At 38.7% G+C, this 13,922-nt stretch overlaps 1 protein-coding gene across 2 annotated transcripts in view; it reads right to left on the bottom strand.

The window, feature by feature from the left end:
• Positions 1-13,922, bottom strand: part of TRIM2 (tripartite motif containing 2) — a 262,945-nt gene that overhangs the window by 84,132 nt on the left and 164,891 nt on the right. The gene's annotated exons all lie outside the window — the stretch shown is intronic.

Here is a 13,922-nt window from a genome sequence, read left to right as displayed (position 1 = left end):
ACAAAAGACAAAGAAGCATTACATTTCTGAACATCAAACAAAGCAAACCCCATCATTTATGGTGTGTGGGGGAAATCACTCATTAAAAAGCTTCCTGCATTGTATCCTTTCTACAGCTGGATAAATTGGAAGCCAAATACTAAAGGACTGAAAACATAATGCGAAACGTGAGCAGTAATTAAAACAAAATCACACTCAATAAGAAAGAAGAATATATTTTGCAATTTTTTAGTGTTTGTCTATTTTTAATAATAATAATAATAATAATAATAATAATAATCAGGGATAGGCACAGACAAAGGCTGTGGTTTACACTTTCCAAAGTACAGACATTAGTGAAGGACACCAAGGTACATTTGAAATGAAAAACATTATTTTATAGTGCTTGGTGTTATTATACTGATGCAGATACCACTAATCCTATAACCAGCCCTCTTTCTGGCTATACCCATGTGCCAGTGTCACTACTGTGTCATTATATAGTGCTGGGTGTTATTATACTGATGCAGATACCACTGATCCTATAACCAGCCCTCCTCTGGCTATACCCATGTGCCAGTGTCACTACTGTCATTATATAGTGCTGGGTGTTATTATACTGATGCAGATACCACTGATACTATAACCAGCCCTCCTCTGGCTATACCCATGTGCCAGTGTCACTACTGTCATTATATAGTGCTGGGTGTTATTATACTGATGCAGATACCAATGATTCTATAACCAGCCCTCCTCTGCCAATACCCATGTGCCAGTGTCACTAATGTGTCATTATATAGTGCTGAGTGCTATTATACTGATGCAGATACCACTGATCCTATAACCAGCCCTCCTCTGGCTATACCCATGAGCCAGTGTCACTACTGTGTCATTATATAGTGCTGGGTATTATTATACTGATGCAGATACCACTGACCCTATAACCAGCCCTCCTCTGGCTATACCCATTTGCCAGTGTCACTACTGTGTCATTATATAGTGCTGGGTGTTATTATACTGATGCAGATACCACTAATCCTATACCCAGCCCTCCTCTGGCTATACCCATGTGCCAGTGTCACTACTGTGTCATTATATAGTGCTGGGTGTTATTATACTGATGCAGATACCACTGATCCTATAACCAGCCCTCCTCTGGCTATACCCATGAGCCAGTGTCACTACTGTGTCATTATATAGTGCTGGGTATTATTATACTGATGCAGATACCACTAACCCCATAACCAGCCCTTGTCTGGCTATACGCATGTGCCAGGGTCACTACTGTGTCTTTGTATATTTTATTATACAGATGCAGATACACATCCAGTATTTCACTCAGGCTTTATTTATTCCTTAACTTATCACCTAATATCGCTAGCAGTCTCTTGACAAGCCACTAACTTTATTCACACTACATATATTTGTTTTATTCCCATTATTAAATCAGAAAGAAAATATATACTAAGGTTGTGGTGGACACTGCAAGGGCTAGTCACGGACACCAATGTCCGTGTACGGACACTTTGCTTATCACTGATAATAATAATAATAATAATAATTATTATTATTATCGGAAAATAGATTGTGGTCTAATTTAGAGATGTTTACCTTATTCTATATAGACTTATTGTAATATTAAAATAACCATTCACTTTTTCAAAAACGTTATCAGTTTGTTACACAAAATCTATGAATGGTTTTGATATATACAAATGCATCTCTAACTTTAATACCTGTAAAATTGGTTATTTCTATAACTCATTCAATAAAGACAATCTGTAGTACAATTCTGGTATTTTGGGGTTAGTTTATGGATCCTATAAAGAGCCAAAATTCAAAATACAGGCTGGTTAAGAATAACTACTTTTCCATAATTAATATTTTATAAAATCATTTTAATCTTTGGTATCTGTGATATCAAACCAGTTAAGAATAAAAGGCTACTTATTCTAAAAAGGGTTAAATAAACCATGGACTGATTTAGAGGTTGTGGTTTATTTAACCCTTTGTAGAATAAGTAACTTTTTATTCTAAACTGTAGAAAGGATACAAACTACTTATTTCACCTGTCTTCTAGTTAAGATATAATGAAAATCTGACCTGTTGAGGGTCCTGAGGACTGGAGTTGAGAAACACTGCTTTAGACTATATGTAACAAAGTTAAAGGGATAGTCTAGTCAATTAAACTTTAATGATTCAGACTTTCTAATTTACTCCTATTATCTTTTTTCTTTCTTCTCTTGGTATCGTTATTTGAATGTAAGGTTAGGAGCTGGCCCATTTTTTGGTTTAGAACTTGGGTGGCGCTTGCTGATTGGTGGCTGTATTTAGACACCAATCAGAAAGCACTATCCAGGTATTTTAAAAGATCCCTGTTTGTTGATTCCACTGCCCTAGAACACGGGTTTTCAAACCTGTCCTCGGGCCTCCCTAGCAGGCCAGATTTTGTGGGTATTTGAACTAGAGCACAGGTGAAATAATCATCTAATTAGTCAACATGGTCATTTTACCTTCTCTCACCCACGGTAATCCTGAAAATCTGGCCTGTTAGGGAGGCCTAAAGACAGGGTTGAAAACCAGTGCCCTAGATCAACAGATCCATAGCTGGAGGGTTTTTTTCTGCATCATGTAAAATGTAATTCAATTGTGCACCTGCATGATCGCTCACAATCTCTTGCCAGCACGTTACAATATAAAAGGGAACAGCACAGCTGTGTAGGTGTAGATACTGGCACTGTTCCCTTTGTAGTAACATGCCCATAGGAGTTAAATTTGCAATCGTTCAGTCTAAATGCAGAATATCTTTATATATGTTTATCACGAAGAAGAAAGAGCAGCCCCACAACGTTTCGGAAGCCAGTCCTTAGGATCCGAAACGTCATTTTTCCTGTGGTCTGGCTGTATCTGCTAAATAAATCTGTTAAAGAGATTGGTGGTGTTGCTCTTTCTTGTTCGTGATTGATTGCAGGGGTTTGTGCATGAACCTTGGAGCTGACACACCTTTATTGCTCCCAGGTGCTGGAAAGCTTGCACTGACTTTATATATGTTCATAAAACCAATGCACAATAATATGATATATAATATAATGCACAATGCCATGTTATGTCATGGTTAGTGACTAGGGTTGCCACCCAGCCTGCATTTTATCGACATAGCTGGTATTTTTACGGTTCAGGTCAAAGTTGAAAATAAAACAATAATAATAATAATAATAAAGATTAAATATAGAAATTAAGATGCTATCATGATCAAACTTCTAAGTCTATTTTAATCTAATTATAAACAAATGGTCATTAAGTATCAGTACTAGCAACTTTAGTTCCTCATATTATGATTGCATATTATTTATGCAAATTGATTCTAATGAGCATGTTCAGTATTTTTTTCCAGAAATGGTGGCAACCCTATTAGTGACACATGCATTAAAAGATTGTTGCTAAGCAACGAGCACATTTGTAACTTGCTGTCTACATACACAAATCAAGCAAGAATATTTATTTAACCTATTAATGCCATTATGCCGTTCTATTCTGTCATAATTACACTGGGCTTTAAAGCCGTTATGACGGAATAGAACATCATAGCCAACGGCTGTCCTGAAGCCTTCTGTGCTTCCAGGATTTGATTGCGGTCTGGAGGGCGTTCCTAGGGTTGTAGGGACGCCCCCCAGACCCAATAATTGAAATATCGCGATCAGTTGTTCCGATGTAGACACTTTAACCCTGTGGCGAAAGGGTTAATATAATGAACAGTTTAAATCCGTTTTTCTATGTTGATTTATATGGGTGCTTTTGCATGGCAGATCACAGGTTTGTAAAGGCATATATATGCTCCTGTGATTTGTTATCTGCAGTCCTGTGACAAAAGGGAATAGAGGAAATTATAAACTTTAAAATATAATATCTTTGAAAGGAATGCTCGTTTTTTTAGTGGTGGTAAATTAGGCTTTATTGCAGAGATTTTCTTTGATTTCAATTGTGATTTTTGCATATTGAATGATGCTTTAAAAAAGGGTCATAAAACCCAAAATATTTTTTTCATGATTCAGATAGATAATACAAATTTAAATGACATTCTAATTTACTTCTATTATCTAATTTGCTTACACCTAGATTACGAGTTTTGCATTGTGGCTCGTAACGCTGAAAATATGGGATTTTCAGCATTAAAACAGCACCGCAGCTATTACAAGTCTTGTCGTTATAGGTGTACTGCACACCTTTTAGCCTGTAACGCAACGTCAGTACCGCACTAGTAAAAATTAAGTTTTTTCATGGGACTCCCATAGCGTTTGGCGGTACAACTAAAAAGTGAGCGTTACACCCTAAAACGACAAGATCCGTACCGCCATCTAAAGTGAGTAGTTATTTGTTTTACACTACAAAGCTGTAACATAAAACTCATAACTAAAGTGTTACAAAGTACACTAAACACCCATAAGCTACCTATTAACCCCTAAACCGAGGCCCTCCCGCATCACAAACACTATAATAAATTTATTAACCCCTAATCTGCCACTCCCGGCATCGCCGCAACTAAAAAAAAATGATTAACCCCTATTTAATGATTAACCCCTACATCGTCACCACTATACTAAAGTTATTAAGCCCTAAACCACCACCCTCCCGCATTGCAAACACTATTTAAATATTAACCCCTAATCTGCCGTCTGCCCACATCGGCCCTGCTATACTAAAGTTATTAAGCCCTAAACCGCCGCCACTATAATAAACTTATTAACCCCTAAACCGCAAGCCCCCCACAACGAAATATACTAGATAAAACTATTAACCCCTAAACCGAAAGCCCCCCACATCGCAATAAACCAAGTTAAACTAGTAACCCCTAAACCTAACGCCAACTTAACTTTATATTAAAATTACAATTTCCCTATCTTAAATTAAATTAAAACTTGCCTGTCAAATAAATTTAAAAAAAACTATGTTTAAACTAACAATTAAACTAATATAACTATTAAACTAAAATTAAACTTACTACCAAATAAATTAAACATTAAAAAAATCCTAACACTACTCTAAAAATGACAAACTAATTACAAAAACAAATACTAAGTTACAAAAAATAAACGCTAAATTACAAAAAATAAAAAACTAAATTATCAAAAAATAAAAAAGAATTACACCTAATCTAATAGGCCTATCAAGATAAAAAAGCCCACCCAAAAAAAAACAAGCCTACAGTAAACTACCAATGGCCCTTAAAATGGCCTTTGTGGGGCATTGCCCCAAAGATATCAGCTCTTTTACCTGTAAAAAAAAACCCACAAAGACCCCCCCAACAGTAAAACCCACCACCCAACCAACCCCCAAAATAAAAAACCTAATAAAAAAAACCTAAGCTACCCATTGCCCTGAAAGGGAATTTGGGCATTTAGCTCTTTTACTGTCCAGACCCTAAACTAAAAAATAAAATCCACCCAATAAACCCTTAAAAAAAGCCTAACACTAACCCCCTGATGATCCATTTACAGTTTTTGAAGTCCCGCTTGAACAATCTTCATCCTGGCGGCCTCTTCAATCTTCATCCCGGTGGCGACGTACTAATCCAAGCAGCGAGAAGTCTTAATCCAGGCGGCCTCTTCAATCTTCATCCAGGCGGCATCTTCTATCTTGATCCCGGAGGCGCGGAGCAGGTACATAATGAAGACATCCGGCGTGGAGCATCCTCTTCATACGGTCGCCGCTGTACACTGGATCTTCAATGCAAGGGACGCGATTCAAGATGGCATCCCTTGCATTTCTATTGGCTGAAAAATTTGAATCAGCCAATAAGAATTAGGGCTGCTAAAATCCTATTAGCTATTCAAATCAGCCAATAGGATTTAAGCAGCTGAGAGCTGCTTAAATCCTATTGGATGATTTGAACACCAGGTGAGACACAAAATCTTTAGTTTAACTGCACCCACAAAATATAGCTAGTGCATAGATTTATTAAAATATCATAAACCACAGTTAGACTGTAATCGACACTTGGTGCCCAGTCATAAATAAACAGATAAACCCTTAATATTAGTAAGGTACCATCCGGGGAGGTGTAAATAAAAGTCTAGAGAAAAAAAGTATATCCACTATTGTTCAAATTCTCTGAAAAGTATCAAGTTATTCCTGATGAAAAATAAAAATAGAACCAAATAGTCCTCCTTTGAGGTATAATATCCAAAACTAGGAAACTGGACCCCTGTATATAATTAATTCAATTTCTGTTAATACTTGCAAGAGACTCCAGACTGTGAGGGTGATGTGAGAAAACTGTCCCAGAAAAAATGCTTTAAAAGGTAAACGGATACTCGTATTAGGTTAAATGCATACCTGACCCATCCTTACCTTAGACGGTCCGTGCTTTCCTTAAAGCTGATGATAGACACTGGTTTCCGCAGAGCATGTCATGCTGTAAACATACATCCACTCACCCTTTCTGTCTCCAAATTCCAATTGTGAAGAAAATATGTGTAAAGGGGTCAAAAATTCAACCTCTTAGCCGGTTCAACAAGCACTGGTCGTTACTTCAAAAAGACGGGGGTACAGCTGCCACACCCTGTTTGCTGTATAGCTTCTGCTACGCGCGTTTCACCCGCACTTAGTAAATTTAAAATCGGGCTTTGTCAGGCCATGTATAATTTACTGTGATTGGTTGATTCCTTTTATTCACGTCAGCTCCTGTGACGTCAGGGGTGAAATAATAAAGTAACTGCGGTATTGTTATTGTGGTTAAAGAGTTGCAACATACGTTGCCTGAGTGTCAGTAAATACATTGTACTTTTGATTCGCTTTGTCAAAGAACATTTTAAATATATGGAAATAGCGAACTTTACTCACTTTTTCGCCATAACTAAATGCATCATTCTTAAATAACCATTTGAATAAATAAATTACACTATAGTGATGGCGGGTTATAGAAAGTACTAATCATTATATATGAACAAATATATCCCAAAATTTTTGAGCCAATAATGACGCATTTATATTTATGTTACATTCCATTGCATTGCATATAAATTTTTGAACATATCAAATAGAGTCAAGATAATTCGGGAGTTAGCAGAGATAGAGAAAATATATCAGTGGGATCAGGAGGCTTGTAATACTTATTTAGTATCCTTATCGTGTGCTACACTTATATCAAACACTAAATAATTGTACAGATTTTCTTCGGACAACATAAGACAAATCAAATACAAATTACAATTTTAACAGAAAAATCATATGGTCTACAGGTAATGAGCATAATTAATCTCCTCATTTAGACCACTAGGAGTTAATGGTCTTAAATTAAAAATCCATTTGCATTCTTTTTGAAATAAGAACTTGTCCATATCGCCACCTCTCACTTTTAAGTCCACCTTTTTCAGACCCAATAATTTTAATTAATCTTTATTACTTTGATGAAAAGCTTGAAAATGCTGTACCACACTGCTAGTCTCAATATATCTCTCTTACATTCTTTAATGCATTCTTTCAGCTCTCTATAGGTTTTACCTTTATAGTACATGGGACAATTACAAAATACTATATACACTATACCTTCAGATCTACAATTAATTTTGCCAATGATATTATGGGTTAATCCCCATTTGTCTACAAAATGTGAACCTTGCTGCATATTTTTGCAAACTGAGCATTGTCTGCATTTCACATTACCATCTTTTTGGGAAATGTTACTAATTTTACTAAGCCAACTTCGTCCTTCCTGCCTAGTATAATGGCTAGAGACCAATCTATCTTTTATATTTGGTGCTTTTCTGGGTGTCATGAGTGGTCTGTCACCAACTATTAGTTTTATTTCCTTATCAAGAGTTAAAACATCCCAATGTTTCTGCTCTTATATCATTCCATGTATTATTGTATTGACTAATGAATCTAATAGTTGGTTCTGAAGCAATGACTATCTTTATAGAGCAACTCATCTCTTGTCTGTTGTCTAACGGTATTATATGCTTTTTTCAGGACGGTATGCGTATACCCTCTTTGCAAAAATCTATCCTTCAAATTCTCAGCTTCCTTTTTGAAAATCGACATCTCAGAGCAATTATGCCGATGTAAACTAAACAATATGGTCATTGTTTAAAGGTCTTGTTACGGTACCAACAGGATACCAAGGTTAATACCAGATGAACAATGTCCTGCATAGGGAATCAGCAATTCACAACCCAGCCAGTTTCAGGTTTAAAACAGAATGTCATTTATTAAAGGCTAGATGCCTAGTATTTATACAGGTTTGACCCCAGATGGGGGGGTTGAAAGACTCTTGTACATTTAGATAAAAAGGGGAAGATGCCCTTTTATGAAACAGTAGAATTACATTACTTAAATACTTTACTTAGGCAGATAACAACTTAAACACATTTGGCTTGTCTTATCACCTAGCGTCTGCTCTCTGAGGGTGATTAAACAATGGCCTGTTTATTACTTAAATGTAATTATAGCACACAATAGCTGAGGCCAGAAAACCTGTCTTTAGAAATTAGATTCTTAGCTAAACACAATTAACTCCTTCAGTCCTGACAGAAGGGTCTGTCACATAGCTCCCCCCTTGTGGAACACTCCGGCAGACCCGGCTTGACCCTTTGGCGGGTCAACCTGGGGATGACCGGACTAGGAGGTGGTAGGCATGTCAGTTTGTCAGGACAATCCATCTGTATTTCCGTTATGAGAGAGAATTCCTGTCCATACAAACAAGGGCTCAACTTCCTCAGTGCCCAGACTAGGGCTAAACAGTCCTTCAAAATCCCATCAGCTTCTTTACGAGTTTTCTGTACCTGCTCTTTATAGGTATCCACAATCCCTTCATACTGACATAGGGTGCCCTTGAGTTGCTGCACCTCACTATGAGCCAGCGTCAGCTTCTCCTCAAGTGTCACTAAGTTTGTCTTTAATGTTTCATGTTCCACTCTCAAGCTGGTGTTTTCTGCAGTCTGTCGGTGCAGCCTGTCTAGCAGAGATTCCTGTTCTAAACGTGCTTTTTCCTCTGCGCTCCTCTTCTCCTTCATCAGCGCATTGTAACGGGACTTCCACGTATCAATAGCGGACAGAGATTTACTGAGCTCAGCGTCCTGGGGCTTAGCAGCAGGGGGGTCAGTCTCTGCTGCACGGATCTGAGCACGGGTAGTCACAGGGTTAACATCAGCGGGACCCATGGGAGCATAGGCAGAAACAAGGGGAGCCAAGTCATTTCCAAGAAGAACATCAGCAGGTAAGTTCTTCTTGACCCCCACATTCACAGGTCTAGCGCCCACTCCCCAATCCAAATGTACCCTGGCAACAGGTAGGCTGAACACATCGCCCCCTGCTACCCTCACAGCCACAGTGTCTCCAGTGTACTGTTTCTCAGACACCAAGTTCTTTTGAAGCAAGGTCATGGTAGCACCAGTATCCCGTAGACCACTGACCTTCTTCCCATTCACTTTAACCAGTTGCCGGTTATTCTGGTGGGCAGCTTGCACAAGGTCTGCCTCATGTAGGATGCTCCAGCATTCTTGCGCCTCTACGTAGCGGGCAGCAGGCTGAGAGTTACGTGGGATTCCGCCAGCGGGTCTTCTCCAGGACTGTGCTTGGTTCGCTGCATTTAGGGGACACTCTGGTCTTTTGTGCCCTAGTTGCTTACATCCAAAGCACCAAATAGGCTGTGAGTAGCCCCGTGAATTGAACCGGGCTCTCTGAGGGTAGTTCGTGGCCAGAGGCCGTGTGGTATAGCGGTGCGCCGGGGGTTGGTAACTGGCAGCTGCTGGGGTGACTGGGGGTCTGTACTCCACTCTAGCAGGGGGCTTAGTGGTAGAAGTGTCCAGTTTGCGGGCATCCGTATACTCATCTGCCAAGCGAGCCGCTTCATGCAGGGTGGAGGGTTTACGGTCCCGAACCCACTCTCGAACTCCTGTGGGTAACTTGTCGAAGCAATGTTCCAACAGGAATAGCTGCAGCACCTCTTCCCCAGACACGGCTTGGCACCCCGCTATCCAGTGAGCTGCTGTGCGGTGCACCTTACATGCCCACTCAAGGTAGGAATCTCCAGTTAATTTAACAGTGTCTCTGAACCGCCTCCGGTATGCCTCTGGTGTAACCGCATACCTGGAGAGCAGAGCCTCTTTTACAGTATTATAATCCCCGACTTCCTCATCTGGAATGGCCCGAAAAGCCTCACTGGCCCGGCCGGATAATTTTCCGGATAATATCATGACCCAGTCCTCTGCGGGTACCTTGTGTAGTGCACATTGCCTCTCAAAATCCGCAAGGTACCCATCAATCTCTCCTTCTGTTTCCAGGAAGTTTTTAAAAGCTGCAAAATTTACTTTTCTCTTTTCCACTGGGTTTGCTGCAGCGCCGCTTTGGCGAAGTAGGTTGGCCTCCACAGCTGCTATGACCCGGTCGATAATTTCCGCAGATGGGTTGGGGCCATAATGTGCCAGTCTTATTTTAACCGCCCGATCAAAGCTTGCTTCTGCGGGGGTTCTGTCTGCTATGCTGGGCCCATTGGTTCCTTCTGTCCCTGGTACTCTTTCCATCTTAGTCAGTATTGTAATAATCCCCCTCTTCCTGAGGTTACTGGCTTGTGTAGTTGCTCTTCTGGGCGATAAGGTTCATTCCGTCGCTTGCCACCAATGTTACGGTACCAACAGGATACCAAGGTTAATACCAGATGAACAATGTCCTGCATAGGGAATCAGCAATTCACAACCCAGCCAGTTTCAGGTTTAAAACAGAATGTCATTTATTAAAGGCTAGATGCCTAGTATTTATACAGGTTTGACCCCAGATGGGGGGGTTGAAAGACTCTTGTACATTTAGATAAAAAGGGGAAGACGCCCTTTTATGAAACAGTAGAATTACATTACTTAAATACTTTACTTAGGCAGATAACAACTTAAACACATTTGGCTTGTCTTATCACCTAGCGTCTGCTCTCTGAGGGTGATTAAACAATGGCCTGTTTATTACTTAAATGTAATTATAGCACACAATAGCTGAGGCCAGAAAACCTGTCTTTAGAAATTAGATTCTTAGCTAAACACAATTAACTCCTTCAGTCCTGACAGAAGGGTCTGTCACAGGTCTTTTAAATGCAACAGAACAGCGTAATAAACATATGCATTATAGAAAAATTACAATGCAATAACACTTTTTCTGAAGAACTTCAAAATGGCCTTTCAATTATATGTCCAGTGTATCACATGACAACCATGTCCAGTGTATCACATGACAACCATGCAGCCAAAAATTATATGGACCTTTGTTTTAATTCCATGCATTTAGATCCCACAGTAAGTCGACAAAAATGTTTTATTTATTTATTTAATAAAGATTTTTGGGAATATTATGACATGACAACTATAAAGTCTATAGCACAACATGTTTATTTTTTTTCCTATTCTATTTAAATTTCAGTTTATATGGGAAGTCAAAAGGACATTTTGACTCATAGTTTATAAAGAACTTGGCAATAAAAATAATGGTGTAAAAAATAGGGGGCCGAGCCAGCTGCCAAGAAAGATGTCTGCGCTCTAAGTGAGTCCCACAAGATATAACTTTCCGCTTAATTTCGCCTTCTTATCACCAACAGTCCTGCACCGGCCCACTGTGACGTGCACAGCTGCGTGCCGTCAGCCGCCATTACCTCCACCTATGCATAGGATCGACAGAAGTTGTAGAGGGATTAACCCGACACAGTCTAAAATTTTTGCTGCTTTTGTCATCACCTGTTCATTTAGACTCACATGGCACAGAGACCGGATAGCAAGTAGTAACTAGAGGAGTTCTTTACATCTCAACATTCAAGAGGCCTTGATCATTCCACGAGGAGAGATAAGTAGTATTCTCTATACTGCCTGTTTATTTGCAGCATGTTTAGCTCCATCAACAACACACAATAACTTTTGCAGGACGAATACTCTTGCCCATCTTACTTTCTTTGAACTACACTTACACAGAGTCTCCCCTCAGGATACCAACAGATGTTTTATGTATGAATAATTTATATATGTTCAATCACTCTACTGTACTTTTTATAGCACCTTTTTAAAAGAGTGAAAAACAAAATGTATGCTTACCTGATACATTTCTTTCTCTTGTGGTGTATCCAGTCCACGGGTTCATCCATTACTTGTGGGATATTCTCCTTCCCATATATATATATAGAATATAGATTAGAGGACTGGCACTAGATATAGTGTGTAGAGGAATAAATGGATAATGAATCCGGTGCTACCCTTCAATATACATAAGTTAAGATAAACAGGTAAGAGAACCTAAGGCTTAAGGGTTTAATATAGCACTCATTCCTACTAAAGTTAATTTTAAAAAATTGAATTTTTATTTACTTAAAGTTAAAAAATAATAAAGGAGAGTCAACACCTTTATAGTACCCACTAACTCGCTGTACACCTTGTCCCCCTGTTTCCTGGCCGATAGCAGCTCCCTCGGCTTCAGGTGACAGGGACAAGGGACAGCAATTAAAACCAATATAAATGTGCACAGAGGTGCTTACAATTTCCACAAACGCGTTTCGGCTGTGTAAACCAGCCTTTGTCAATGTGTAAGAGCAAACCGAGGCCCGGGTGCCACCCTCTTATATAGTGCTAACACAAACTGTCCCCACCAATCCGCTTCTGCCTTTGAAAACGCCCATCATCGCACCAATAAGCCGCTGTACATTCAGGGCGTATCCTGATGCTCACATTTGATAGGGTTCCCTGAAGCGGCTTCGTCTCTACTGGTTTTCAATTGGTTGCGCGTAATGACAACTTACACTTACTAAATAAACAAGCTTCCTAAGAGTGAACATATTAAGTTATTTGTAATACCCATCATCTAGTAATAATTAATAGCTGATACCGTCATTACTATGTATGACTGTTTGAGTTAAGTCTTAGCACATGTTCTTTGTAATTCAGTGTTAGAATGTCCTGTCTGCACGGCTAATCGTAATATGATTAAACATATTTTATCGTTTTCCTATGCTCATGCATTCAACAACCACTATCTTTTCATCATTGACATATCATATTTCAGCAGAATCTTGTGTGATTATATTTTCAAACTATCTCGTGAGTGTGGCTATTCCCAGGGCGGATTGTCGTATCCTATAGTGTTACAATATTCTTCAACTAAAGTGTTTAAGTGAGTGAATTTCAATTCCAACTGCCATTTCATCGTTTCTGCAGTGTTCGAGTTAGGCAATTCCTTATAGTAAATCATGTGACTTCTGACTTGGTATAGTTACTCAGATCACTATAAGTAAATAGTGGTCACATATCTAGAACTAAGAGATTCCTGTCTTGTTTAATCTCTGGTTTATCTATGTTAAGTCTGAGATTTACGTTCTCTAGCAGAGTCATGACCCATTAATATTATTATGGAATTCCTATGCGAAGTTGGTAATTTACTACATTTAACCCAGTTATGCATGACCATCACTCACAGACAGTATGTTAGCTAATATGTATGCGTTACATGTATCAAGATTTAAAAAATTTCACTGAGGTTTTGCTGTTTTGCTTCATATCTTTATGGTATCATTATTATTGAGGTTTCATTTCAATGGTGTAAATCAGATATGTTAATTAATAGACAAAATATTGCCTGACTAGAGTATGAAGTCAAATATGTTTCTATCATCTCTTATTAGTAAAGATGCATTACACTCATTTATAATTATAGCACGTTTTGTTAATGTGATAAGACTTATGTAAATGCTTATCTACCTAGATATATAATCCTCACATAGTAGTATTAGTATGAAAATACATATACAATATGTTTGGGATTTGCTGTATTTGCTTTTTATAATTTAAAAGTGGAGGATGTTTTTGAAAGTAGTTATTAGATTGTGGTAGTTGTTGGCAGCTAAAAGGGAGGGGGGGGGGACAGATAAAGCACTATGGGCGGCACGTTAAGACAAAATAACTTATTACATGTATGCACAATGTACC

Source organism: Bombina bombina, chromosome 2 (genome assembly GCF_027579735.1).
Source record: "Bombina bombina isolate aBomBom1 chromosome 2, aBomBom1.pri, whole genome shotgun sequence".
Classification (NCBI taxonomy): Eukaryota; Metazoa; Chordata; class Amphibia; order Anura; family Bombinatoridae; genus Bombina; species Bombina bombina.
The sequence above is the reverse complement of the archived record's forward strand: the minus strand, read 5'-3'. Positions and strand labels throughout refer to the sequence as shown.